Here is a 27886-nt window from a genome sequence, read left to right as displayed (position 1 = left end):
AAAACAATGGATTTAGGCAAGGATCTCTGTACTGGGGTGAATGTATGACAATGTTCTGCATTCTGTCCATCAACTATTGTCATTGCATTTGTCACCCCGAGTGGGACGGGTATACTCAGACGTGAGTCCCGTGCTCTCCATGCCACTGGAATTAAGCTATCCAGGCTGATGAGGGCTGAAAGCCCGAAACCGGTTCTTGGTTGCTTTTTTCCAGTTCAGGGAGGACCTGGCTTGGCAGTTTGGGCTGGACTGTTCCCATGGGGCACAGGGTCAAGACTGATTTGCATATGGCTGGTTTCAAGCGGGAATGACATGGTGAGCAAAAAAACGATGGATTTAGGCCCAGATCTCTGTACTGGGGTGAATGTATGACATTTTTATGCATTCTGTCCATCAAGTATAGTTATTGCATTTGTCACCCCGAGTGGGACTGCTATGCTCAGACGTGAGTCCCGTGCTCTCCATGCCACTGGAATCCAGCTATCCAGGCTGATGAGGGCTGGAAGCCCGAAACCGGTCCTTGGATGCTTTTTTCCAGTCCAGGGAGGACCTGGCTTGGCAGTTCAGGCTGGACTGTTCCCATGGGGCACAGGGTCAAGACTGATTTGCATATGGCTGGGTTAAAACTGGAATGGCATGGTGAGCAAAAAAACGATGGATTTAGGCCCAGATCTCTGTACTGGGGTGAATGTATGACATTGTTCTGCATTCTGTCCATCAACTATTGTTTTTGCATTTGTCACCCCGAGTGGGACGGGTATGCTCAGACGTGAGTCCCGTGCTCTCCATGCCACTGGAATCAAGCTATCCAGGCTGATGAGGGCTGAAAGCCCGAAACCGGTTCTTGGATGCTTTTTTCCAGTCCAGGGAGGACCTGGCTTGGCAGTTCGGGCTGGACAGTTCCCATTGGGCACAGAGTCAAGACTGATTTGCATATGGCTGGGTTCAAACTAAAATGGCATGGTGAGCAAAAAAATGATGGATTTAGGTCCATATCTCTGTACTGGGGTGAATGTATGATATTGTTCTGCATTCTGTTCATCAACTATTGTTTTAGCATTTGTCACCCCGACTGGGACGGGTATGCTCAGACGTGAGTCCCGTGCTCTCCATGCCACTGGAATCAAGCTATCCAGGCTGATGCGAGCTGAAAGCCCGAAACCGGTCCTTGGATGCTTTTTCCCAGTCCAGGGAGGACCTGGCTTGGCAGTTCGGGCTGGACTGTTCCCATGGGGCACAGGTTCAAAACTGATTTGCATATGGCTGGGTTCAAACTGGAATGGCATGGTGAGCAAAACAACGATGGATTTAGGCCAAGATCTCTGTACTGGGGTGCATGTATGACATTGTTCTGCGTTCTGTCCATCAACTATTGTTTTTGCATTTAACAATCATGAAGGCAGAGTGCTTGGTTTTGTGTGAGACGGTTCCCAAGCATGAGCTGAGCCCCTCTGCAGCTTTCAGAATCACTTCTCTGTAACTGTTCTGTGATACAGCCATACCATATACTCTTAAGTGCATTATAACCTTGTGGTAAATGCTAACTTTGGAATGGCTGCATCACAACATGTCATGTTTCGTGTCAAACACTTTGGAATCCTACCCCCCGCCAATCCTGGCGGAGAGGGTACAATTCCACCATTCTAAAGGGAGAAGGCACGCACACACTTACCTGACTGGTAATAGTTTTAAAGAGCCCCAGCATCACAAAATGGATGCTGCTGCCACAGACACGAGTCTGATCTCCTGCTGCTGGACAAACTCTGGCAGGGGAGGCTTGGACAATAGGTTTCCTGTCACAGGGAGGTGTAACCACCTCCTCAGACAGGCTTTAGTGTATTGGGGCCTATTCGAGTGCATTCAGTGATTGCTTTTCAGACAGTGCTGTGGGCACACTTGGTGTCACTGGGCATACCCCAGTTGAAACCGGTTGCAGGGGCACTCAGCCCCTGCTCTGGCACGAAACTGGACAAAGGGGAAGGGGTGTAACTACCCCCTCCCCAGGTCCTCCCATAGGTGGGACCTTAGAGTTAGTCCAACCCCTAAACTTAGTATAAGTATAGGAATCCTGTCCTTAGGACTTTAGATTACCCTGGACAAAACTCAGCAACATATATCCTGGAACTTTGAAATTCTATTTTGATTAGAAGGCGGAAGGATCTTCCTTGGGGGTCAAGGAGTGACTCCCCTGTTCAAACAGGCACCAAAGAAGCATCTTGCCGGCCTGCATTTCCAAGGCTCCCACCGGATCGGAAGGATTTGCAACACAGGACATGGAATTCCAGACATCTCCGAGGCTAACACGAGGTCACAGCTAAGCTGAGACCTTTAGCCATCACGAGAGACATGGGACCGGAACTCCTGGACATCATGCACATTTGCAAGTGCATCTACTTACCGAGCTTTCCTGAAGTTGTGCATTGGGCTCCTCGTAGTCCAAGCCCGAGCACCATCTGCACCGAAGATTGGGGGCCTACACTCCACGAGGGTTCCCTGGGCCCGCTTCTAGCATTTCTGCTCGAGGCCCCTTCGCAATCCCTGGTTCGTCGACCGGTGGGTCCACACAAAGGTAACTCTTTTGTATCTTGGGTTTCCCTGGTTGCTACAGACATGCCATGACTCCCCTCCAAAGGGTGAGTTCCTCAGACCTTGCTGGTCTGCTCCGAAGCCAATCTTTGCATTCTGCATGGTTTGCTGTTGCCAAGGCTTGTTGAGTCCAATCTGGATACCGACACCGCAGCACTCGACATTTGATGTGGACCGCTCAAATCCAGCTCCTGGTTGTAGTCGATGCCTCCTGGTTCTCGTGGCTGAAGAGTCAAGCTTCACCTTCTGCACCTGAAATCACCCAACATCGGTGGGCATCTTCTTCCTGCCTCCCTAGTCACTGGCAAGTGACCCAGACTCTGTACCTTCTGCTTTCAGGTTCTTCAGATCTCCGATTCACCCTTGGATCAATCCAGACATTTGACACCTGGTCGCCTGCAGCACTTCTTTGCAGCTCTCTGTAGGAAACGACGACTAAACAAGACAAGAAAAGACACCTATTCACCCGGCTTTCCTGGGTGAGGTAACATGAGTACTTCAGTGCTCCCATGGGTCTTGACTCTGGAACTGTCCAGTTCTCAAGGGGTTTGCTCCTAGTCCGCTACTAAGTGTCCCTAATATTTAAAATTCTAACCGCAACTTTCTCCATAGTAGTCAATGGTGATTCGTGGCTGTGTTTAGACACTGCAAGTGTCCCCGTGGGTCTCCTGCGTCCCTACCTTGGGTGGTTCCTGGTTGCCCCAGCACTTCTACAGGCCCTAAGCCTTGTCTCTATAATTGTAGTGGTACTTATACCACTTTTTTAGTATATGGTTTGTGAAGCTGCTAGGGCTAAACATATACTGTGCTAAATACGTTTACTGTATGTACTTTTGCCTCTAGACTCATAAAGATACTAGAAGGATGTGTTTAGATTAAATACATATATTTTATATCGATACCTGGTGTGGTTCTCCTTTCACATTGGTCATTACATGAAATTGTAGACTGGTAAAACATGCTGATTTACATTCCTTCAGGATTTAGCTTGAAGGCTGCTCTCCACAGCTACCACTAGGATAGCTTTCTATATAGGTTATCTTTAAATCTACCATCAAAAAGGGTCGTTTGGACTGGTGCAAGGTGCCCACTAGAATAGTGGACAGCATATGCCAGGCCAACTTCTCTCAGTGACTTCCAAGAAGACTGACACTTTTCAGCTAAGATTAGATCTCCGGTGTAAAGTGGCCCTGTCCAGAAAAACTCAATCTTCAAGGATTCTAGATCCAGACTGATCTGCGACCCTTGCCCACTCTGCACCCGACACCCAAAGCCCAAGTTCGCGTGCCTCACCTGTCCTGGGGAGACGTCCCAGTGATCCTGACCTTGTCTCCATCAGTGGCTGACCTCTCCTGATATCCCACAAAGTCATTTGCAGCCTCAACCCGAAGGCTCACCCTGAACGCAACCTGCTACGTTAAAGTAAACCACACACCAAAAGGCCCTCCTGCATCCTCTGGCCCAACCTTAGGAAGCCAAGGCTCAGGTGTCCCTCAACTCTCCAACTTACCTGCCCAGCTGGCGGTCACCTGCATCCAGCCTCCTGGGCGCCCAATGCAGATATTGCCCTCTGCATCCGGCCGCCCCTGTTCTGCTAGTGGTGATGCAGCTCTGGTGCAGCTTTGTGCTGATTTTAACCCCCGGGCCTGTGCCCTAAAACTGCAGCTACCTGCATGCAAACCGTGCCTCTTCGAGGTAGCCCCAGTCTCCTTTGACTAACATTGTGCCCAGTGACCCCTGCACACGGCCGCCCTACTGCTACTGGTGGTGCAATACCTACCTTGAACTGACCCCAGACCAGTGTAGGTACCAACACCCGAAGACTGGGAATGTAAGTTGAGTACTTGCCTGCTAATAAATATCATTGTTTTCCTATAATAGGATTGTATTACTTTCTATCTATTGCATAGCACTTTCTATCTTTTTCAAGTACTAATTACTACTGTTTTTGATTGAGAATACAAAAGTATTTCCAAGACTGTAAAGCATTTCTGATGTTATTTACCTGTAACTTCTTGCTTCTAGAAATAAAACAACCAAGTAACTTTTTATACAAAACAATTGGTCTGGATTCAGTCTTTGAGTTTGTGCTATCATTTTTGTCTGAGTGTGTACAGTAAATGCTTAACACAGCCCTTTGATAAGCCTAACTGCTCTACCACACTACCACAAATAGAGCTTTTAGTATTATCTACTTTAGCCTCTGTAAGCCTCTGGCAATCCACTGAACTCTGTGCACACTATACCTTACTTTGGTATAGCATATATTGCGGCAGCTTCATACAGTGGGTGTTCAGCAGAATGATTGATGCTGAATATCTCGCCTTAAACTCTCTTCTCATTAGGTTTTTGGTCACTGACATGTTGTTAATAATACACATTATAACCTCTTAATATTGTGTATCGAATGTCTCATTCTTAGTGTGGGTTCAACAAAGTTACAGAGTTGCAAATCCCGCATTTCATTGTGACCAACATTAGAGTTTTTTGATATTCACATTAAGAATGCAGATAGAGCCCAACAATGTGTCTGTCAGGTTTATGCTCATTGTCAAGGCATTCTATAGAGTGGACAGTTACAGGATATACGGTAAAAATTGGCCAAAACTGGGTAAAACCCTTTTAAAATGAAGATCCTGACTCCAGAGCAATATTTCACAGGAGATTTAATAACATCCGTAGTAACAACCCAAGGGAGACCTAGCACCGCTGGCAACTGTCTGTCCTCTGCCCCTGTGGTTCCACAACCTAGAACCCAGTGGAGATAACGATCGGAATGCCAAGGAGGTTGCTAGGAGTCAAGATGCAACACACTTTCCCCCCTTTTTTTTTACACATTAAACCAATAAGATACATTTTTAATATTACTAGAACTGCTAACGATAATTGAAAAGACATTAAGTGCAAATGAAATCTTTCTGCCAGGCTGGCCTGAACTTATTGCATTCTACACTGCTGAATTCCCATCTGGAATCAGTCTGACCACCAGATGTTGAACTACTCCTCGTGATCTTGCCCTTTTCCCACTTTTCCTGCTCTAATTTATTACACAATGTAACACTCCATGAATTCCATCTTATACAATCCTCCAGATGCACACAACTTCCCATTAGGTCCACAATTCATTTGGGCTTTGACCTCGTTGACAAGTTAGTTTTCTGGGTTCCTGAAAGTGACGTTCTCACCAAGTCACCCACCTTAAATTGTCGCATCTTTTTCTTAAGCTTATCATTATGCCTACACTCCTATTAGTTTTGATAAATTGTGATCCTGTGAACCAACTTGTCTTTGCCTACACACCTCGAATTAGTCCTGCCGTCAAAGCAGGGGTTACCGAGGTGCACGCCTGCCGACCCTTGAGAAGAACTAAAGGAGTTTCCATTGTGGCAGAGTGAGGTGCAGTACGATAACTCCACAACATCTACTTAACCGCATCGATGCAGTCCATACCAGATCCCTCAGCCAATTGTAAACATTCTTTCAAAACGCGGTTGAACCTGTCTACTAAATCATTTTCCCTGGGATTGTATTCAGCAATAGCTATCTGAGACACACCAGAGATGGTTAAATATTTTTTAAACTCACTGGCTGCAAATTGAGGTCCATTTATCATGCATTCTGGATATCTTTCTCTATGAAACACTTCCTCACAAAATCCTACAATGGTGGATGCCTTGACTTCCCTCACAAACACTACTTCAGCCCATTAAAAAAATTAATCCATGAAAACAATGGCCTAATTTCCCTCAATTCCATTGACATTAAAGGGACCACACATATCAATAGCTACTTTTTGCCATGACCTTTCTGGCAATTTGGTGGGCATGATGGGGGATTACCCGACATGTGGGACTTACCGCTGCACATGCATGCCTCAGTTTTGCACATGCCTTTTAATATCTTTGTCTATACCCGGCCAACAAAAATTACTCCTAGCACGTCTTTTATTCAAGACATACCACTGTGACCCTTATGCAATAATTTCATCCATCTGGTGGGCAGGCTCGTGAGTACAACCAATTTACCAACCCTCCTAATAATAACATCAACTGCTGATAACTCAAAAGATACCATGCTGTACTCATCATATTTCTTTCTGACCTCTACATGACGCATGTAGTTATTGACCAAGTCCAGGATCATTTGTTTTAATATGTCATTCTCAGACACAGAACGTTTCCATTCTTCTTTACTTACTGCACCTTCACACGCTTCAACTACACTTGCCACCAAACACTCTTCATCTTCACAAATCTGGTCATTCCCTCCTTGGTCCTTCAAGGGTAAACATGAAAGGCAATCAACATTCACATTGTTGAGTCCTGGGACATATACTAACTGGAAATCGTACTTCTGAAGAAGATATAGCCATTTAGCAATTCTAGGCGTATCTCTGCCTGCGCACTTTGTTGTGAAGATATCAATCAAAGATTTGTGGTCAGACCTCAACTCAAATTTGTTTCCCCACATATAGATTTTGACATTTTTTATTCTCCACCAGCATGCCAGAGCCTCCTTCTCTATGACAAAATACGTAGTCTCCTCACCTTTTAGTGTGCCTGATGCAAATGCTACAATGAGCTCACAATCATTCTTCTCCAGTATAAGAACAGCTCCTAGCCCATAAGCACTGGCATCAACCATATTGACAGTTCTATCAGGTGGATCATAAGGTTTGAGGACCGCAGCTTTGATGAATGAAATCAGATTTTATGGTGCTAAAAGCTACTTCACAATTTTAGGACCATTGAAAAGGAACACCCTTCTTCATAAGTGCCCTCAAGTTGTGTACCTTGTCAGCATAATTTTGAATAATATTCTGCTAGACCTAACAAGGAGCACAATCATTTCTTATTGGATGGAGCAGGAGCATTTTCGATGGCATCAAACAATTTTTGTTTACAATGATGCTGAAAGGCAGTTTCCTGCTAAAGAAAATGCTTGTGCACCCCCTGCCATTGGCAAAAGGCAATTTGTGGACTTACGGTGTAAGGGTTATGGCATAAGAGTTGTCACAACAGTGAGATTCAAATCTGAAAGTGCTCATGTCTGCTTTACTGTCAAAGTAGTGTCTACGACCACATACTCCTTTATCAGGGTACGAAAAAATTTAAATTAGCCTCTTACCCTCTGACAGTTCTGATTTAGCTGCAAATCAATTTACTCAACCTTGCCACACACATCATGCATCATTAATATACATTAAAAAGCTTAGTCTGGAGTCCCTTAACAAGTGTAAGGTTTGACAGAAATCAATATGTTTACCTCTTAAGCCCAAGTTTGTCAGCATTCACTGCTTCCAACCAGCGGAACCACCAGATTCACTGCTTCACTGGACCAGCTGCAGAACTCACCACAGTTAAAAGTCTTTCTGGAGTCAAGTAGGTATCTAACTTTATGCCCAAACACCAACTCTATCTTCTCACCTTTTTAACTTAAGTCTTTGCACCCTATCGATGACAGTCACCTACTTTTGAGGTAACACCAACCTGGATGTACATGAAGTAAGATCTCAAGGCTAAACATCGTACACTGTGCAGCCTGTGCCCAGTGGTAATGTCAATTTCAAACTCATGCAATAGTGAATAAATTGCTGTGATTTCAATTGATCTCATCACAACACTTGGCATTATGTTTATATGCTTCACAGAACCCTTTTTATGATATTCTTGACCCCATGCACCTTCAACTCATGGTAATTAATATGCCATTCTTGAAGAGAACCTCAGTTTTCTGCTAGATATCATAATTATAAGTTGTGTAATGCGGGATGATAATGAAATTTTGCATTCGTCACAGGTGATAGATGAAGGCCAAGATGTCATTCAGCACTCCAGTGACATGTAAATGCAAAACAGCCCATGCAGGACTCACCAGGACAGGGATGGCCCTCAATTGCGGTCTATTCCCCTGAGCTTCTACTACTTAATCTTTCTGTCTCTGACACTCAATGAGCATTGCTAACAAAAGGTTTGTAGTTGGAGTCAGGGCGGGGGCATTCACTGGGGGCGGAGACCTTTGATCAGCAGGAGTCATGGGACAAGAACCTCAAAGAGTGAAGTGAGCCTTGATACACAATAATCAAAAGTCAATGAAGAATAACAACCGCATAAAGGACCAAATCCAAAGTGGAGGTGCAATTGGAACATCTGGCAATGGTCAGAGGGGAGTTCACTAGACGAAACAACAATATCCTAAAGCTGTTCCCAATATTGGCAGCCACTAGACTGCTGGTTCTAGCTTGAACTGAGTGATGTGTCTGGATCATCTTGAGCACTGTGGTCTTTAGTCCTCTTCATGTAGGGCCCTCACACACTAGTAGTCAGCAGACTGGGATGCAGGTCCTGACTGCAACCAAGATCTTGTCTGCTGAGGATGCTTTTGATTTCTCCAATGATCTGGATGGGAACCCTACTCCCTGGTCTTACTGGTCTGCAGTCCGTGTTTTGCAGTCAACCGGCAGTCATCGGAGCAGCGCTGGATGAGAGGGGAGAGGCGGCGAGGAAGCGGCTGCAGTAAACAGTGGCTTGCAGTACTCTACAGTCCCCCTTTACCCCCTTCCTTCCCTAACTCCATTGCTTCGTCCTGTGGTCTCCGCGTCTGAGACAGGCGGCCCGTCTCATCGGTCTGTTCTCCGGTCTGCTCCTCTGTTCTGCCCTTCCGCTTTGTGGCCAGCCAGCAGTGGAGTCGGAGTTGAGCAGCAGAGCCGAGCACGGATCACGGAACTCTCAGTCCGGCTCAGCAGCAGAGGCAGAGGAGTCGAGAGCGGTGTCAGGCGCGGAGTCGAGCGCGGAGTCGAGCAGAGTTGAACGGAGAAACCTGGGTAAGCCGCCCCTCTACTCCTCTGCTCCCCCGCTCCTCTGCTCCTCCATTAACACCGTTCAACCGCAGCTAACCATTCATCACTATTCACCACTAACTCTACCATCGAGGGGGAGGAGAGCCGGAGAGTTGTGCAGAGAAAGCAAGGACAGAAGGCTGAAGGTGAGAGGCGCAGGCCGTGAGGCGTTGGGGGGGATCTGCCCCTTCTGTCCTTCTGCCCTCAGGGAAGTTGGAAATTGAAAATTGGTGAAGTCGGGTAAGACTGGGGTGCCCCCCCCCCAAAAAAAAGACCGCAAAAGATCCACCAAAGGCGTTGAAATGGGGGTAGTCATCAACAGGGACCAGGCCAAGGGGCAGGGGAGCACAATCCCCCCCTCCCCGGGACATCTATCTGCCAACCCCGCCCTGCCATACCTCTCATCTCACAGGAGGGGAAAATCTTCAGCCAGGGACATCAGCCTTATCATATATAATCAATTAGACCAGTGAAAGCTGAACAAACCGAACAATTTGAACAGAAGCTAACTGAACAAACCAGTCAAAAACCTACAACCACACAGGAACAAAAAGTAACGATTAGCTGCCTTTAACCATAATATCACAATAATTATCACTAAATTAGAAAACAGGAGAACCAATAAATCAAACAAATCAAATAAATAAGTTATAACCAAGGAACAACCAAGGAAAACTTGTGTTAAAACACATTAGATCAAAAACAACACAAGCATCTTAAGGCAACCCAAGGCAATTTACCATTTAGGAGGTGTGCAAACTGGCGATACAAAGAGTTTAAGGCAGACAGAGGTCTTTCAACAAGACATCGCAAAAGCATAAACGCAAATCTAGCACAATTAAGTAATCACAATCCTGCCTGGTTGCGACTCAGAAGACCCAAAGGCCCAAAAGACCCACAAGTACAGTGCCAAGCACGTTATGAGGTCAGGTAAAATCAGGAAAGCAACAGCCGGTGTCCCGGCCAAACGGCGCAGGGCCAACAAGCATAAACTTAAAAATGATACAGACACCTCACTGACTGAACAAGAAGAGCCCCCACTACTAGCCCCGACGCCAGGAAGGACTGAAAGGATTGGCTTAGATACCAGCAAAACAGAAAGAATGAGCTCTCAACCAAAAATGTACTCTATCTTTTCTTTTTCTTTCCTAAACACCTCAAATAGCAATCTTAAGGGTCTACTCTCGCCAATGGAACCTGAAGGGTGCCCGCAAAGCACTTACATAGAAGGCACAGAAGTCAAGAAATGTGGAAAAATTTGGAATTTGCACACACCCAAGGGATGCAGCGTACAAACGGAAAGTCTAAACAATGGCGACAGCAAGGTGGACAACGATTTGAACACATACATCAGCAACAAAAAGGGTCACCCCCTTGAGCCAAACATTGTAATACAGACAATCATGCAGCTTCAAGCCAAAGCAACAGGGGCTGAGAACAGCAGCAATGAGTCCAATATCGAGAGTAAAATAGATCCACCAGGAACTAGTGAGCCAAAAACTCCAAATCAGCCAGATATGGAGCCTCCAAAGGAGATGGAACAAATAAATAAAATAGAACCCAACTCAGGAGGCAACACTAGCACCGCAAAGGTGGCTCGGGCCACGGACCGGGTCCGGGATATTATTCTGGGGATTCAGTTAGACCAAAAACATGCCCACATGGTGTGGGACAGAGAGTCAGAAAATATGCCAAAAAAAGAGAGCTAACTGAAGCAATCAAACTCACAGAAAAAATCGGAACACTTGACGTAGCCCACATGGGGTGGGGTAGTGAGTCAGAAAAAACACAGGAAAGGGAGCAAATAGAAGCAATTGAACTCACAGAAAAAAACGGAATATCCAACACAATCCAGGCACATAAGCAACCAGATGCCTCTAACATTGAAGAGAACTTCTAGCTAACAACAGAAGAGTGGGAGAGGTTGGAAGCATCATATTCACCGGCTATCATACAGGCCGATGGCATCACATTAGAGAGCAAACGAGACTCTGAGATGATTCCAACAACTGAAGACCACCCAAAAAGTGCTGAAGTCCTATGGTCATCTTTGCTAAACACGCTTCAATTATCAATAAAGGCCATCCAGTACCACTCAGAAAAAATGGACATCCAACTATCCCTCTTAAACTTCTTGGTCATACACGTAGCCAAAATTGACAACAAATTGGCAGATATAAATGGTATGATAAAGAGGGTACAAGCGGAAACCAAAATAGAGGAGCCGAGTTGCGCATGCTATTCAATAGTGGATAAACTTACTACAATCCCTCTACTCCTGGGAGGCTTCTTGGCGGATCTAAAACAGACAACGGAAAATACAACCATAATCAACACAAATATTGGAAAATAGGGCCTAAACCAATACCTTGGACACCCTAGAGAACAGTCAGTTATTGAAAATTCACAGAACCCATCAACTGCTCCTATTAGCCAAAGAGGAAAATTCGAGCCAAACAGCACAATTGGCCCGGAAGTCAATAAACCGGTGAATGACACCTACATGGGGGTCACAGGGAAATCCTTAAGGCAGCTCCCCGCCAATCAAAGGTTTGAAGCCTCGGCGCAAACAAACATACACCCCGGACATACGCAAGGGCTAGAATTAGACACCGCAACAAGTCCCCCAAATGAAACCATCGGGAAATCAAGCAAAGAAGAATTCAGGGCAGAAAACAAAAGACATTGAAAACAAAAAAGGAAAGGAAGAAAAAAGATGGCCAACAGAAAAACATTCTTCAAAAGGACAATTATGTCCCCAGAAGAAGAAGAAGCAGCAGACGAAAGAGAAAGCCCGCTTACAACTATAAAAATATCGCCGGCTAAGAAGATGGTAAAGTCGACACAAAGGGAGAATCCCACCTATTCAATATCAAGGAGGGGACTATCGGCAGACGGAAGCAAGGGCTCCCCCCCGAAACAAGATTCCAGCGCAATGCCCAGCATGATAAACTGGGAAGGGCAGATGGAGGACCCAAAACTTGACAAGAGACACAATAGCTCTCAGACCAAAATGGGCACAGAAGACCACAAAAAATGGGAGGTCGGGCAGGTGGAAGTCGACAGTGGTATAATACTGTTCATTCCTGCGTATAAGTCAAGAGGCAGAGAGGATACCCTCAATTGAAGAAATATCTTACACCTAATATCAACCTTCAGTAGTCTGACTGATATTAGCACCAAAGACCTAGAGGCAGTGGAATTTACTGACTGTAAACTTCTGTCAGATCTGGAGGTTACAAAAACAACATGGGCAAGGAATGAAACAGAGACGAGAATAATGGAGTTAGAATCACACTTTCTATCCTGGGGAATACGCCTAAAAATAATGGAAAAAACTGGGTACCCAGAACCACTACGCCAGGCATACAATGAGCGACAAGCCCAAAACCCATTAAACAAACAATCTCCAGCAAATACTGAAAGTGTTTTAAAGGGGGCCAGAAGCCGTTCAGTGTCTAGGATGACCTCTCAGGCCAACAGGCCAGAGCAAGGGCCACTTAGACAAGATGACTGGAATTGGATAGCGAGGACAATCAACACTAGGGCCCCAAAGTTCTGACAAAATACTCAACAAAAGACCACAACAACAACTAAAAATATGTTCTTGGAACATGAATGGTCTAGGGAATAAAAGAGACAATACTCAGCTCTTCCTCTACTTCCAAAAATTCGATATAATAGCCCTACAGGAGACTTGGCTAGACCAACCATATCAAATCCAAGGCTTCAACTCATATCATCTCCCAGCGACAAGAAATGCCAAATACGGCCTCCTAAAAGGCCGGCTAACAATATACACTGCCATAAAGAGCTTCAATGAATCTAAGTATACAAAGGTGAAACAGACAGGCAACAATTGCCCACTCACAATAGAACTGGAAGTGAGGGGAAAAGATCTAAAACAAAAACTAAGACTGACTAATGTATGCTAACATCCCCGGGAAAAAAAGACCGGAATGAACCACTTGATGGAAGAAATTTCAAAAACATTGGCAGAAGCAGAAACTCCCAACCTAATAGTAACAGGGGATTTCAATATGTTCCTGGGAGGGCCTCAAACAAGGGACACATCGCTGGAGGATCAATTCCTGGCATGGGACATACCACAACAAGCAACAAGCAAATGGGACTAACAAAATAGGCTAGCATGGGCCAGCGTAAAGGAACTAGAACATCTCAATCTGGCAGCCTTAAACGGTCACTTCATAAACGACAGCCCCCGTCAGCCACTTTCCACAATTCAACCGCTAGTTCTACCTTAGACTTCACACTCGCATCTCTCCAACTCTTTGGGAAAGTCACAGACTTCCGAATAGGCACAATGTCAGCCAGCGACCATTAGCCGCAAGAATTTGGCCTCAACTTTCAGGGGGTCATGCAATTCACGCCGGCGACAAACCTTGGATGCACACTGTCAGTGTCACAGAAAAGAATAAAATGCAACACGACAAACTTTGAAGGCTTCCCAATAGACGCAAAAAGTCGGTGGGAAAAGAGCATCACAAACCAGCCCGATTATCTAAGCGCCTGGAAGCAATTTAAGAGCAGTCTGGGACAAGCACATACAAGGAAAGATGAGATACACACAAAGCTGGACCATCGAAACTGCAAAAGTCAAAAAAAGCTAACTGAATTAGCTGGCAGCTGCGACAAGGCCTTAAACCAAAACATCAAGATAAAGCTCCTCAAAAGAAACATTAACAAATTACAACGGAAATTACAGGCGACAGACCGGATATCGCAATTCAAAAGAATTGCAAATCTTAAAACAGAGTAAAAAGAGAATAACTTGGAATGGAAAAAGGGAAGCAGAGGATGCTCTATGGACAAAACTTCTTCATGACGCCAAAGGAACTAATACAAGCGGAACATTCTGGAAGACAGTCAATACACTCCAGAATTCTTGAAGTCCTACCATTGATTCTTACCTAATCGAGGAAACCTGGACCAACTAACTTCAGGCACACTTCAACACAGCGCTAAAGTTTGTAACAAGTAGCCAACCGGATAAGGATAGAAAAATTCGACCTTGTACACCACAATTGGTCATTACTCCATCTGACCCAACCGAAAAACAAATTATAAGCAGGATCGCGAAGGGGAAGGCGGAGAGGGTGCCAGGTCCCAACGGGATCCCCCCAATACTGTACAAACAAAATCCGGAATACTGGGCAGTGGCCTTACTGCCACTCTTCAAACAGATGACAGACACCACAACTATCCTAGCATCATGGAAAGGCTCAATAATAGCGCCAATACATAAGAAGGGCAACGTAAAGGATCCTAAAAATTACAGATTAGTAGCCTTAATCAACAACAAGGCCAAATACTATGCTGGCCTTCTTTTAGAGGAGCTCTTGGAATGGTCAGAAGAAAATGCAGTAATCCCCATCACCCAGACAGGATTCCGTAAACAAATGGGCACAACATCAAATATCTTGGCTCTCTCGCTCCTCATTGATGCCACAAAGATAGCCAATCTGCCCATGTATGTATGTTTCATCGATTTTACCTCAGCGTTTGACACTATCAACAGAAACGTATTATGGTCAAAGCTGGAAGAAAGGAATATCCCAACTGGGCTACTCACACAGCTGATTTTACAACATACGGACACATGGGTCCAAGTCAAGCTAGGATCAGGAGATCTTCTGTCAAGAAAAATAAAGACCACAAAAGGCTTAAAGCAAGGCTGTGTGCTAGCGCCAACATTATTCAACATCTTTATGTCTGACCTTGCAAAACAGCTGGTTGAAAGCAACTCTCATGCTCCAAGCATAGGTGGCTTTACTCTCTCCAATCTAATGTATGCTGATGATAGTGTGCTAATTAGTAGAACACCGATAGGGCTACAACATCTAATCAGCACTACTTTTAATTACTCAACAGGGAACAGCTTAAGCATTAACCTCTCAAAAACAAAAATAATGAGGATTGCTAAAACATCATCAGCAGGGTTCCGCTGGCACATGGGAGGGTTCCCAGTGGAAACAGTGGAGTAGTACAAGTATCTGGGCGTAATTGTGGACAGAAAGTGCTCTTTCCAACAGCAAAAGCAAGCAATAAAACAGAGGGGAACCAGCATAGCGATTGCACTAAGGAGCCTAAAAACGAAAGCAGTTGGCCGAAGCTTCACCCCCCTGCTTCAAGTGCCTCAGGCAAAATTAACACCGGCCATAACTTATGAAAGCAAATGCCTCAGAGGGAGGGGCGCTCAGCTATTGAACAGCACAATAGCGAAGGCCATGAGAATGATATTCAACCTGCCCAACTACACCTCGCAGGCACAAATAAGGCTGGAATTCGGCCTGAGAAACCAAACGACGGAGCCTATGTCAAAAGTTGGCACATGATCCAGAGAGGAGAAGCCGCAAGTCTTAATCACTATCTATGGAAAGAGATAGAAAGTAAGAGCAACGGCGCGGCCGCAAAATATCTTAAGCACTCAATAAACTTGTTGTGCCTACAAGAAGCCTGGAAGACCAGCGGGTCTCACAACATCTTCAAACAGCAAGTCAACAAATCAGTAAAATCTATCTCATTGATAGAGGATAAAGCAAGCCTAGCTAACCGAGCCGATGGCTGGATAGTCATTCAAGGCTATACAAGCAGTCTCCGCCAAAGCTATTTAGGAGTCGGGTTCACCAGGCGCACAAAGGAAAAGTTCTTACGCTTACTGCTGGGCCTACTTCCAGCACAAAATCATCTCCCCCCTTGGAAAAGGCCCCAAGCAACAATCAATTGCCGAATATGTGGGAACACAAAAGAAGAAATCTTGCACCTAATATGCACCTGCATATGTCTGGACACAGAGCGCAGATCGATCCTAAAGCTGCCCCTCAATCGTCTGGGCATAAGAACGTCAAGGCTTGCTTTGATGGAATAAACATTAGTTAGTTAGTTTCAATTAGCAAGCCATGTTGTCAAATTCTTGGAGAAAGCAGAAAAGAAACAAGAACGACAGAGGGCAGACACTGGATGATGCTAACCTAAGAAGCAAAATAAAAGGGGCAACGAACCGCGAATCAACCATCTAATATGGGAAAGGAACAGACTCCAGAATGCAAGTTAGCACACAATAAAACAGTGTGGGTTCGCCACGAACACATAGACTCCGGTGAATATCAAGTTTCTTTTATGTTCCAAGCACATACTCTAGTGCGGTCTAATGCCAGGTGCAAGTCTTTCGACACATCCAGCTCAGGCAAAATAAGTGACGTACTCTATTTTAATCCATGCTCAGTGCGAAAGAAGCATACATTATGTAGTAATTACTATTTTCTATATGAAGTTATAGTCATTTTATATCTTTTATGATAATTGTATTTAATTAATGTATTTTATGCCAATATTTGCAATAGTTTTAATTAACTGAGCAATAAAGATTTACTACTACTCCCATGTATGCCACCGTTTGTAAAAATCACCATGCTTTACCTTTTTACAAATAACCATCAAACCAAACAACACTTTACAGTTTTAAAACGTCTAAACTTATATTTCCGCAAACCACTGACAATAAACCACTTCAGGTAAAATAAACCTTTAACGGTTTTTAAATACTACAGTACTAAGATGTTTAACGTTTAAGTAATGTGTGTTTTAGGGTGTGTGCACAACGTTCATTTGTGTCATCATACCAATGCTTCCAACCTTGCTGATCATGACCCTCAATCATCATTCACCCAATAGACAGCTATCATCCATTGATGGCAAATAACAGCTATTACACTTTGAATTGCAAGACACTTTACATACAAGATTGGGTACTGGGATATTTATTTTCTGAATACTAGAAGAGGTTTTGGGGCAGGATGAATTTAACAAAGCAAAGACATTCATGGAGGCATGAATTTTAGACAGTGGGTAATTTAAAACCATCCAACTGTCCTCACCTGCACTTCCTATTGTGCTGAGTCTTGTGAAAAGATTTGTGGGGGCATAGGACTAATTTGTAATGTCTGATGGTTTAATCTCAACATTGCTTTATGATCGTTTAGCCCTTCTCCCAGGGTTAAGAATTGCATTTTTGATTTTGTGAAGGTGGAATATTTGTTTGCTGGTTTGCTGGTTTTAAAACGTAATCATTTTAAACTACATGTGTTGCATTCTAATAAAACACATGTTCTGTATTGCCCATTTTGGCTTAGAATACAGGCCCCATGTTAAGGTCCTTATCTGTAGGCATACATGATCTCTTCCTACGCGTCTCCGTATCAGGCCGGTTTGATAAATCCCGCCGGTACGCGTCAGAAAAGAAAATCCTGTTGTACGCATCAGAAGAGACCGCATCGAAAAAGAACGTGTACAATTACAGATAAGGACCTTAACATAGGGCTTGTGATCTAAGCCGAAATTGGAAATACAGAACATGTCTTCTATGAGAAGTACGGAGCCTTGATGATGTCCATATTGGACGAAACGCATCGGCCGGATTTGTTTGTGTTGTTTTCCTAATGAAATAATGGAGCTCAGGGATTGTGTGCTCCTTTTATTTATAGGTTGTAGACACAATAATGGTATCAAACTACAATATTCTGATTCCATACTCACCAACCACTGGTAATGTAGGCAGCAGGAATTTCGTGTGGTAGTTGAGGTCATTTGCTAATGGTGTCCATCCCACTGAGCAATGACGGCTCGCCAAGGGAGCGCTGCGGGGTGGTGGGGCGGGGCGGGGCGGAGGAGGGGATGGGTGGGGGTGGTGGACACCGACTGACGGAGGAACGGAATTAAGTAAGTAAATAAATAATTAAAAGAATTTACATTGCACACGCTGCATCGCAAAATCGACGATGCAGCGCCCGCAATGTAATTATTTTATTTATTTATTTACTTTTTTAACTGCCGTGAGTAGGAGTCCACTACCCCCCCCCACCCTGCCCCTCCCCCACCCCACCCCACCCCACCGCCCGCAGCACTTCCTCAGCGAGCCATCACTGCCACTAAGGTTCAGTAGATTTGGACATGTACAAACATCTCTGTACTTATCTCTGAGGCTAGCAATAGCAAGCAGTCACAGGCTTCTTAGGGAGGTAGATAGACGTCCAGGAGCTCAGAACTCAATAGTAAAATGAGAGACACAACAACATAATGTCAAGCGCAATGGTCACCTTTATGAAAAAGAAAGTAAATGTCAGCTATCTGGATTGTGCCCCACAGAATTACACACTCTACTGCAGTTTTAGTTACAGCTCCTCAAGAACTGTGCTGATGCACCAGAGGACCAATCCACAGCTTTGGTCACTCCTGGATCACTCTCTGGATTGACAGCTTCTTCTTGCTGGAAACATGCTAGACCTCTCTACCTGTACAGTCTCGCTTCCAGGCCAAGCACACTGCTTCCTTCTCTCAGCAGGCAGGCATCTATGCATTTCAGGCAGGTGCTTTGCTCCTGGAACAAAAACTGTTGACTTCATTGGATGCCCCCTTACCTCTGGGAGACTGGGTTTAAGACACACAGCAGTCCTGGTTGCATTGCTGAAGTTTGAGTTCTCTGTGGAGCTCTCCCTTCATTTGTCAAGAAAAACCTGCGAGTGGAACAAAGTGTGGTGCTTTGTATCTCGCTTTTATACACATTTTTCCAGATAGAGGATGTGGATCCACTGCCTTAAAACTTCAGAACTGGTTTGTGTTGGTTCCCTTTTAAATGCAATTTCCATACTGCTCCCCAGACAACCATTGATCAAAGTAATGGCTCTCACAGCCTCTGGCAATAGGCTGGTTCCTAGCATGAGCACCAACAATAGAGTGTGGGATCACTGTCATCAGCCTTACCGAACAAGCAATTATAGACAGACAAAAGGGCAGGGCCAGCCTAGAATCTTCCTCAACATGTAGAGAAACTGCTGTCCGACCCCTACGATCTGTCAAAGGGCAGTTCTCAAGAAGACGTATTGGAATTTTTAAAGACAGCTTTATCTCCACCCTCCTCACTTCAGAATCTAGATCTCCATCCTACAGCTATGGGAATGAAGGCAATACACTTCCACTGTGTGGGGAAGGTAACCTCCCCGTCGGTCTTGGGAGATGCATCAACCAGAGGGATCCAAAATGGATCCAGATCACCTCAGTACTAAGACTCATGGACATAGGATCCTGATACAATATGTGTATAACATGCAGGCCCATACAAAATGTAAATTATTTCAGTGTAATTTCAGGAATTTCGTGTTGCACATGTTGCGCCAACTTACACCATTAGGCCATGTTGCATGATTACACCGGTATTCACAGCAAAATTATAGCTTGAGAACAATGCAATAAATAGACACTTGGTTGTTTACATTACTATCAACAAGCTGATGTTCATGGCAGTTGTGTGTTTCAAGCAATTTTTTTCACCCGAAATTGTGTCCTTGCATCAAAAATTGATACGAGGACACGTCATGCTAAAATATAATGCTAAAGGAGGGATTTACATTTAACATGATTATGCATAATGTTGTATATTTTTTCTGAAATGTAGCATAATTACATGAAAGCAAATCACACAAATTTCACACACACCAAGGCACGTACTTACTGTACATGCACAGACACTCAATATGCAAACTGATGTCAGTGCTAGGTTCTGTGTTTCATATAACAGCAAAACGTTAACGGGGAGTGAGTAGGCCATGCTGTCAACTGACACAGAGAAAGGTCTGACGACAATATAGATCACAAAAGATGGTATGCTGCCATCACCATTTTACATGACACAGACAGAACCTGGCAGTACTCCACTCTGCACTTTGAGGACATGCCTTGTGCAAGACAGGTCCTGGGCCTGTCGCCGTTATGGACAAACCTAGGCCTCTGTGCTTGTGCTATTTTAAGATAATGCCAGGGTGAAAAAATAAGTCAGGATGCTAGTTTTAAATGTAACAATAGCAAAAGAAGTCCCTAAAGGAATCATTTATCCAACAACTTCAGTATTTGATTGTGTCAAATTCATGAACACTTAATTTTGTAATACTCACAGGAGCTTGTAATGATAACAAAAAGTTTATCAAAAAAGATCAAGTTCTTTAATACATAAATTTTGATCAATTGATTTCTGGCAACATCTACTACCAATTATTTCAAACAGTGTTGAGTGTTTTAAATGTAAGCAGGTACGCATGTCAGGGGTACATGCCTGTATGCCATGCAGGGAACATACACATCCAAACAACAGCTAAGTAAAGTAAAGTGTAGCAAAAGCTCTCTTCCTCAAGTGATACTATTTCAACCTGGTCATAATCTTGGTCAAATTCCTGTAGCACTTAAAAATAAAATATGAACCACTTATCAGCAAAGTAGAAAAAAATATTACAAATGCAAGAACAGTAAACGGTACTGACTACCTTGTATTTCTCATATAATTGGCGCTTTCTGTGCAGGTCAGGCAGTAATTGCCGAGATCCTCCTCTGCAGTGGTGTGGACAGGGATCTGATTTTTTTTTCATTTGGGACGATCTACCCATGATGTTAGGTTGTTTGACCTTAATTAATCAAGAAAATACAAAACAAAGACTCAAAGATATATGCAAACAGGAGCAGTCTGACTGCATTCAGGATTTTACAATGCGTAGACGTGATATTACACAGGTCGAGTCCTCATCCATTACATTGACCTACCATTGCATTCAGGGCCACCACATTATCAAGGTAAGTTTATAATGCATCGTTCCACTATCACAACCCCACTCTATTGACCTATTTGCCTTTATTCTAAATACATTTTTAAACTTAATATAATCATTAAATTAGTTATTCTTCTTAACAGAAATAGCAACTCTTTCTTATGTGTGTGTATTAGATATTGCTTTATTTATTATCCTAAGCTTACACTAAAACTTAACTTAATTTTCATACTATTTAATAGCTTTTATATTTTATATATTTTATTGTCCGCAACATCAACCTAGTCCCAATTGTTTTATGTAACCCCTTATTAATTGCAACTTTCAAAAGGAAATTATTATCCAACTGTAGCCGAGCACTAATACTAATCCTAACTCTCAATATTTTTTATTTTTTTCTAATTATTATTCTAGCAATGTTAGTACATTTTCGTAATGTTTCCATTATATTAACACCAGTGCTTAATTATTCTAAAAGTATTTCAAGTGAATGTAAATTGCCAAAATAAAAGTGGAAAATCACAGTAATATATTCTGTGTGAAATCTTCTTCCATCCTCTTGTTAATTGTAATTTTAATTGTAGTATAAAAGTAGCCTTCTTTCTTTTTACAGACTAATTTCAAATTAAGATTATACAGTGGACCCAGGGAGGTCCACGTCAGCCTATTGAATTGTTTTTTAATTTTGTTTCACATTTAGTTGATGCCTTATACTTTCTTTTAGCTTTATGTACTTATTTGACAATTAACCATACGTATTTATGCATTTCTTTTTCTTAATTAAATGCCATACAGTTTTTTAGATGTGCATATGCCTATTTTATGATTAGCCCATAGTATTAATTTTTTTCCTTTGAATTAAGTTTATTTTTGTTTTACTTGCCTTAGTTGATGTAGTATTCCACGATATAGTTGTCATTATAATGTGGTGGTCTTGACGTAGTGTCAGGTCCATGCTAGTTTCTCAATCTTGTAAGGGTGTATTGTTATATATTGCAACAGAATGTTACAAATTGCTAATAAATAATAAATATAAAAATGTGAGTTAAAACATGATAAGGGCATCAACAACTACGTACATGTTCATGGATATGTTTTCTTGATGTGGACATTTATTGTTGAGACATGAGCTTGTAATTGGACAGTAATGGACCATGAAACGTATAGGCAAGATAGCATATACATAATGCAAGGCTACATTCCATTGGTTTGTATTGTCTTGTTACAGGGCATACATCTTTGTGGTGATCCCTCGACAAAGGTCAACATTAGGCATGAACATTTGTTTCTACAAGTTAAATATTTGCACCAGACATGGATTAACCACACCATTTGGACAATGGTGTCTCAGGATGGAATATGGGGACTGATGATTGAACTATAAAGAAAACAAAAAAGTGATACATGGAATGCTTGAATTAATCTCAGTCACTAGAAATGATTTGGGGCTGCTTCCCAGTCCATCTTTATCCCACTATTCTACATCAGGCAGAACCAGCCATAGGTAGATGAGTCTTGATCCTTCTCAGTTGGGAACAATGCAGCCCAAAATACAGTGGCAGCTTGAAGGTTCAGCAGGGGTGGGGCAGACACATATACACACACACACTCTTCACAAAAAAAAAACACACATACTCACACTCAGCACATACATACGCATACACTCATTCACACCATGCACTCATGCAAAGATAAACAGGCATTCATACATACACAGATGCACACACCTAACATAAAAAAAGAAGAACTTACTGGACTGCAGCGGGGATCTTTAGTGACGTGTAGGAAGCCTCTCTTATTTCCTGGTGTGAGGAAGATTCTGCCACCTCCTCTCATTAGCTGACCTTATCAAAGGTCAGCCATTTAAAGGGGGTTCTTACTTACCTCATCACAGAGTGGGCTGAGGGTCAATGGGAGTTGCTGACCACACCTCACTCTGTGGCAAGTGTCACTCTCGGGCATTCGGGCCAGAGCACTTAAGGGCTTACAACAGAAGCACTCAGGTTCGAGTATATCAATGAAGCTCCCACTCATCCTGAAAATCCTTGTAGCAAAGGGTATCCTCTTTCCATTCATATATTCATTTTTACTATGTTGCCAAAACCCACCATTTTATATGTAACGTAATAACATTTTGACATCACAACAAGTAAAACCTTAGCCAAGTTTGCCAGCAAAAAGCGGGTGCATTTATAACATGACACATCTGCCAAGTGAAACATCTAACATCATATTAATGATAAAAGCAGTCCATTTGACCGTAACCTCTAGGGATATGCTGTTGCCCAAGTCTAAGTGCACCATTATTCCATGGGGGGCTTGGGGGAGGGCAGCCGACCCCTTGGAGGTCTCCTCCCCCGGGCGGTTTGGGAGATCTGGGTGGGGCCCTCTTTCTAGCAGATTCCATTTGGGCTTCTTTTGGGCTATTTTTGGTTGGATTGGGAGCCCAGCCTATAAATGGGCGGGGCTCCTTTTCCCCGGGCACCATTTTGGGCTTAGGTGACCTGGTGGCCGGTTTATTCCTAGCTAGTTTTTGTCAGAGTTTTTTGGTAGTTCTTTCTCTTCCCCCTTGTAATTGTCTCTTTTCATTATCATGGCTGGAGAGGATTATCGTGTACTTGAAGCTATCCGTCTTCTCAGTGAGGCGGGTCGTTTGGACCTGGTGATAGGTGACCGGGTACAGGCTGAGCCTCCGCGTCCCCAGCGGGAGGCTTCGGCAAGGGTGTCGGCTGTGGTGGCAGCGTGTTTCTCCACAAAACGTCGTAGACAGGACGGGGTAAGTGAAAGGGGTCGTTCTAGGACCAGGAGGGCGGGTGCGAGGTCTCGCCGTGGGAGTGGCTCAGGGTCTTCGGACCCGTCTAGTAATTTGGATCATTCGTTGGGTGGTGTGGTTTTGGAGGGTGAATTTCATACTGTGCCGGCGGAGGTTTCAATGGTCGGTATTCGCGACAGGGCAGCCTCTGCTCCTGTTTTGCGAGGCCGTCGTGCTTCTAGACAGCGTGGTTGCACGCGTCGCTCTGCTTCGGCCTCCGCGGTGGCGGTTACTGACGGCACGGGCGGAGGGGGGGCGGAGGGCATTTTGGATTTTGAACCTGTGGCGCCGCGACCGTTACAGGGCGGTCAGGTGCAGGTTGGGTCCGAGGTTGTCGCTCCTCAGAGCGTTATTCGTCAGCACGTAGTTACGGGTCCTGTGGCGGTTGACGCGGGTACAGTGGGTGCTTCTATGGCACAGCCTTTACCGTCGCTGCCTGGTTTTGTTATTTCGGAGAGTTCTGGTTTGGTTGTGAGTAGTGCGTCGATTAGGGACCAGAGTAGTCCTTTATTGTTTTCCCCTTCGGTTTCGACCAGGGGGGAAGCAGTTTCTGGTTGTAGTGGTTCTCTGGGCGCGGGGGAATGGGCGCAGATGGGGATGGTGGAGGGAGTTGGGCGTGGAGATGGGTCGTTTCTTGGAGGGGATCCTTTTGGCGTGGGTCTCCCTGCGGTGAGTTGCCGTCCGTTAGGGGCCTTAGAAGGTTTCACTTCTGGGGGGGGAAGGGCGTGGGGATGCCGCGTTTCAGCAGGGTTCTGGTGAGGGTGGTTCTTTTCAGGGGCTGTCGGGAGATTTACAGTTTCATGGACTCAATGTGGATAGGGGAGTTGCTACAAGGGGTTCCCTGGAGGAAGCGAGGGTTCAAGGTCCGTCAGTTCAGGGCCCTGCGTCGCAGATTATACAAGCTTTGTTGGATGTTAGTTCGGATGAAGAAGTGTGCGAGCCGTCTCCTAGACTAACTGATGCTTTAAAAAGGAAAGGCGCAGGTGGTCCTGTGGTTTTCACAGAGGCTGGTCAGGGTTTTGGTGGTCGAGTTGGTGGTTTGACTTCTGTTCCTAGAGTTGTGTTTAGTAAGGGACCCGGCACACCAGTCCGGCCTTTTTCGTTGCAGGTTGGAGTTCGCCCGGGAGCAGCAGACTTGGCAGGGCGGCAGGCAGCCCAATCACGCCGAGGAGAAGTGCGGGTGGAGCCTGGCGCGGCACGTCCCATACCAACGAGGGATCCCGTCGCGGCCATCCCACGCAGGTTCAGCACGACCTTGATGGCCCCAACGAGGGATTTCGACATAGGCGGTGTGAGCAGGTCAAGCGCGACCTTACCAGCCTCAACGGAGGAGCCCAGCGCTTTTCATGGGAGCGGGTCATGCACGACCTCTCTTGTGCCCCGTGGTGGTCGTAATTCTGCATTAATTTTTACAGGAAATCAGCAGGTTGTAAGTGGTAATAGAGGAGGAGCGTATAGGCGGGTACAGGCGTCCTCCCCGCCGAGGTCACATGTGAGGGCTGGTAAGGCCCATGGTCGGTCTAAAACAGTGGAGACAGTTCAGAAATCAGTGGTTGTACCTACCCCTTCCCAGTTGGAAGAATCATTAATTTTGGATTATGATGAGGACAGCCCTGAGGAGGGCGAGGTACGGGAAGTGGTGTCTGGGGGGGGGGCATTCTAATGTCTCTCACAGTGTGTTGCAGGCACCAGTGGTGCGGAGTCGTACGGAGTCGTCAAGGCCACGAGTGCTCGGCCCCTCGGTGAGGGCTCCTCGGAGGGCGGACGGCGGTTCCCATTCGGAGTGGAGGACGGAATCCAGTCAGCCTCCTTTATTACGCCCAGGTGAGACTGTGGTACATTCTGTGCGGCCAAACATGGTCTCTATTGGTATTGGTGTGGACTTGGTCTCTAGTGAGAGTGATGGTAAACTATACAAAGGTCGTATTGTTAGAGACCAAGGTGTGGGCACAAACAGTGATGATATAAGTACGAGCTCTAAAGTGGATAGTGGCACTTCCACTATTGGTTTGGGCACTTCTAAAAATGTGTTACACAGTAAAGAGCTAAAAATTAAAAAGTTGCCGTATATGGGGGTCACTAACCCCCTGGGGGCTCATTTAATGCTCAGCACGAAAGAACGTATTTGGAACGGTGAGTATGTGGAACTGCTAAAATTGTTACACTGGGAGGTTCGAGCCAAGGAAGGCTCTAAGGAGGAAGAGTATGAATTGGCTAAGCGCCCTAAAGTACCGTTAAATATTGAGAATTGGACGGCGGCCTTTTTAATATATGCCAGCGTCTATTGTGAGAAGTTTCCTGAGCGCTGCGTATCATTGTTCAAGTATATGGATGTTATTCGAAAGGCTCAAATTACAAGAAATGATTTCGCATGGGCTCAGTATGATGAGGAGTTTAGGGCGCGCATGGCTTGGGACCCCGAGGCAAAATGGGGTGAGTTGGACACTGACCTTTGGCAACATACTATGGGTTCGGCTGCTAGTGGTGGGACTATTTTCACAGCTAGTGGTTTTCCTTTAGTTTATCGCCCCTTTCAGGCTCGTCCCACCCAGGGAGGGGTGGGAGCCAGTCCTACCACGCAGTCCACTACAGGTACGTGCTGGGATTTTAACAAAGGGGTGTGTAACAGAGAATTCTGTAAGTTTCGGCACGAATGTTCCCAATGTGGCAGAAAAAATCATCCTTTGTCCAGATGTTGGGGTCCCAGGCCTTCCGGAGGTTCCCAAGTTTCACAGCAGAGTACAGGGTCTTTTGTCGCGCCACAGCAACCCCCAGGGGAGGGAAGTCATCGACCGGTGCTGGGCCCAAAGGCTCATACACCGGTTGATGTCGTTAATTTGGCTGCCGCTTTACGGGACTACGAGCCCGCGGAGCTGCGGTCGTTTTTGTTATCTGGTTTCCAAGTTGGTTTTCGGTTAGGTTATGAGGGACCTCGTTTGAGGCGTTGGTCGAAAAATTTGAAGTCGGCAAGCGAACATCCTTCTATTGTACAGGCAAAATTGGACAAGGAAGTGAGTGAGGGTAGAATGGCAGGTCCCTTTGATGATTGGCCTTTGGTGAATTTGATTGTGTCCCCTATTGGAGTGGTACCCAAGAAGGAGCCTGGGCAGTTTCGGCTCATCCAGCATTTGTCCTGGCCGGAGGGTGAGTCTGTGAATGATTTTATTGACAATGACGCTGCCTCTGTGTCTTACTCTTCTGTTGATGTGGCTATGCAACTGGTTGTAACGGCAGGCCCTGATGGTTTAATGGCAAAATGCGATATTAAATCTGCATTTCGACTGCTTCCAGTCCATCCTGAAGACTGGTGTCTTCTGGGTATCCATTTCCTTGGTAAATAGTACGTGGACAAAGCACTGCCAATGGGTTGCTCTATGTCCTGCGCGTTGTTTGAAACCTTTAGTACGTTTCTGCAATGGTTTTTTACTCAACGAAGTGGACATGAGTTGGTCACGCACTACTTGGATGACTTCTTCTTTGTGGGTGCAGCAAATTCACTGGTCTGCCATGATGCTCTCACAACGTTTCAGTCCTTGATGAGTCATTTGGGTGTACCATTGGCTCCTGAAAAGACCATGGGTCCTTGCGCGACCATGTCTTTTTTGGGAATTGAACTTGACTCGCATTTGATGCAAGCTCGTCTTCCCATTGAAAAGAAACAGAAAATGCTGGATTTGGTGGTAGCAATGTTGGGCAAAGGAAAAGTGTTGGTGAAGGAGATTCAAGTTCTGCTGGGGCACCTTAACTTTGCTTGCAGGGTGGTCAGGGCGGGCAGGACTTTCTGTAGGAGGTTGGGTAGAGCTCTGTCTGGTCATTCCCTACCACATCATCGAGTGAGGCTGTCAGCGGGGGTCAAGGAGGACTTACGTATGTGGATTTTCTTTTTACATTCTTTCAACGGTGTGCCTTTATGTCGGGAGGTGGACTAATGTTGGGATGTGCAAATATTCTCTGATGCTGCAGGCAGTGAGGGCTTTGGACTTTACTGGCAGGGAAAATGGTGTGCCCAGCAGTGGCCGGAAAACTAGAAGAATGGAG

Source organism: Lissotriton vulgaris, chromosome 4_1, assembly GCF_964263255.1.
Source record: "Lissotriton vulgaris chromosome 4_1, aLisVul1.2, whole genome shotgun sequence".
Classification (NCBI taxonomy): domain Eukaryota; kingdom Metazoa; phylum Chordata; class Amphibia; order Caudata; family Salamandridae; genus Lissotriton; species Lissotriton vulgaris.
The sequence above is the reverse complement of the archived record's forward strand: the minus strand, read 5'-3'. Positions refer to the sequence as shown.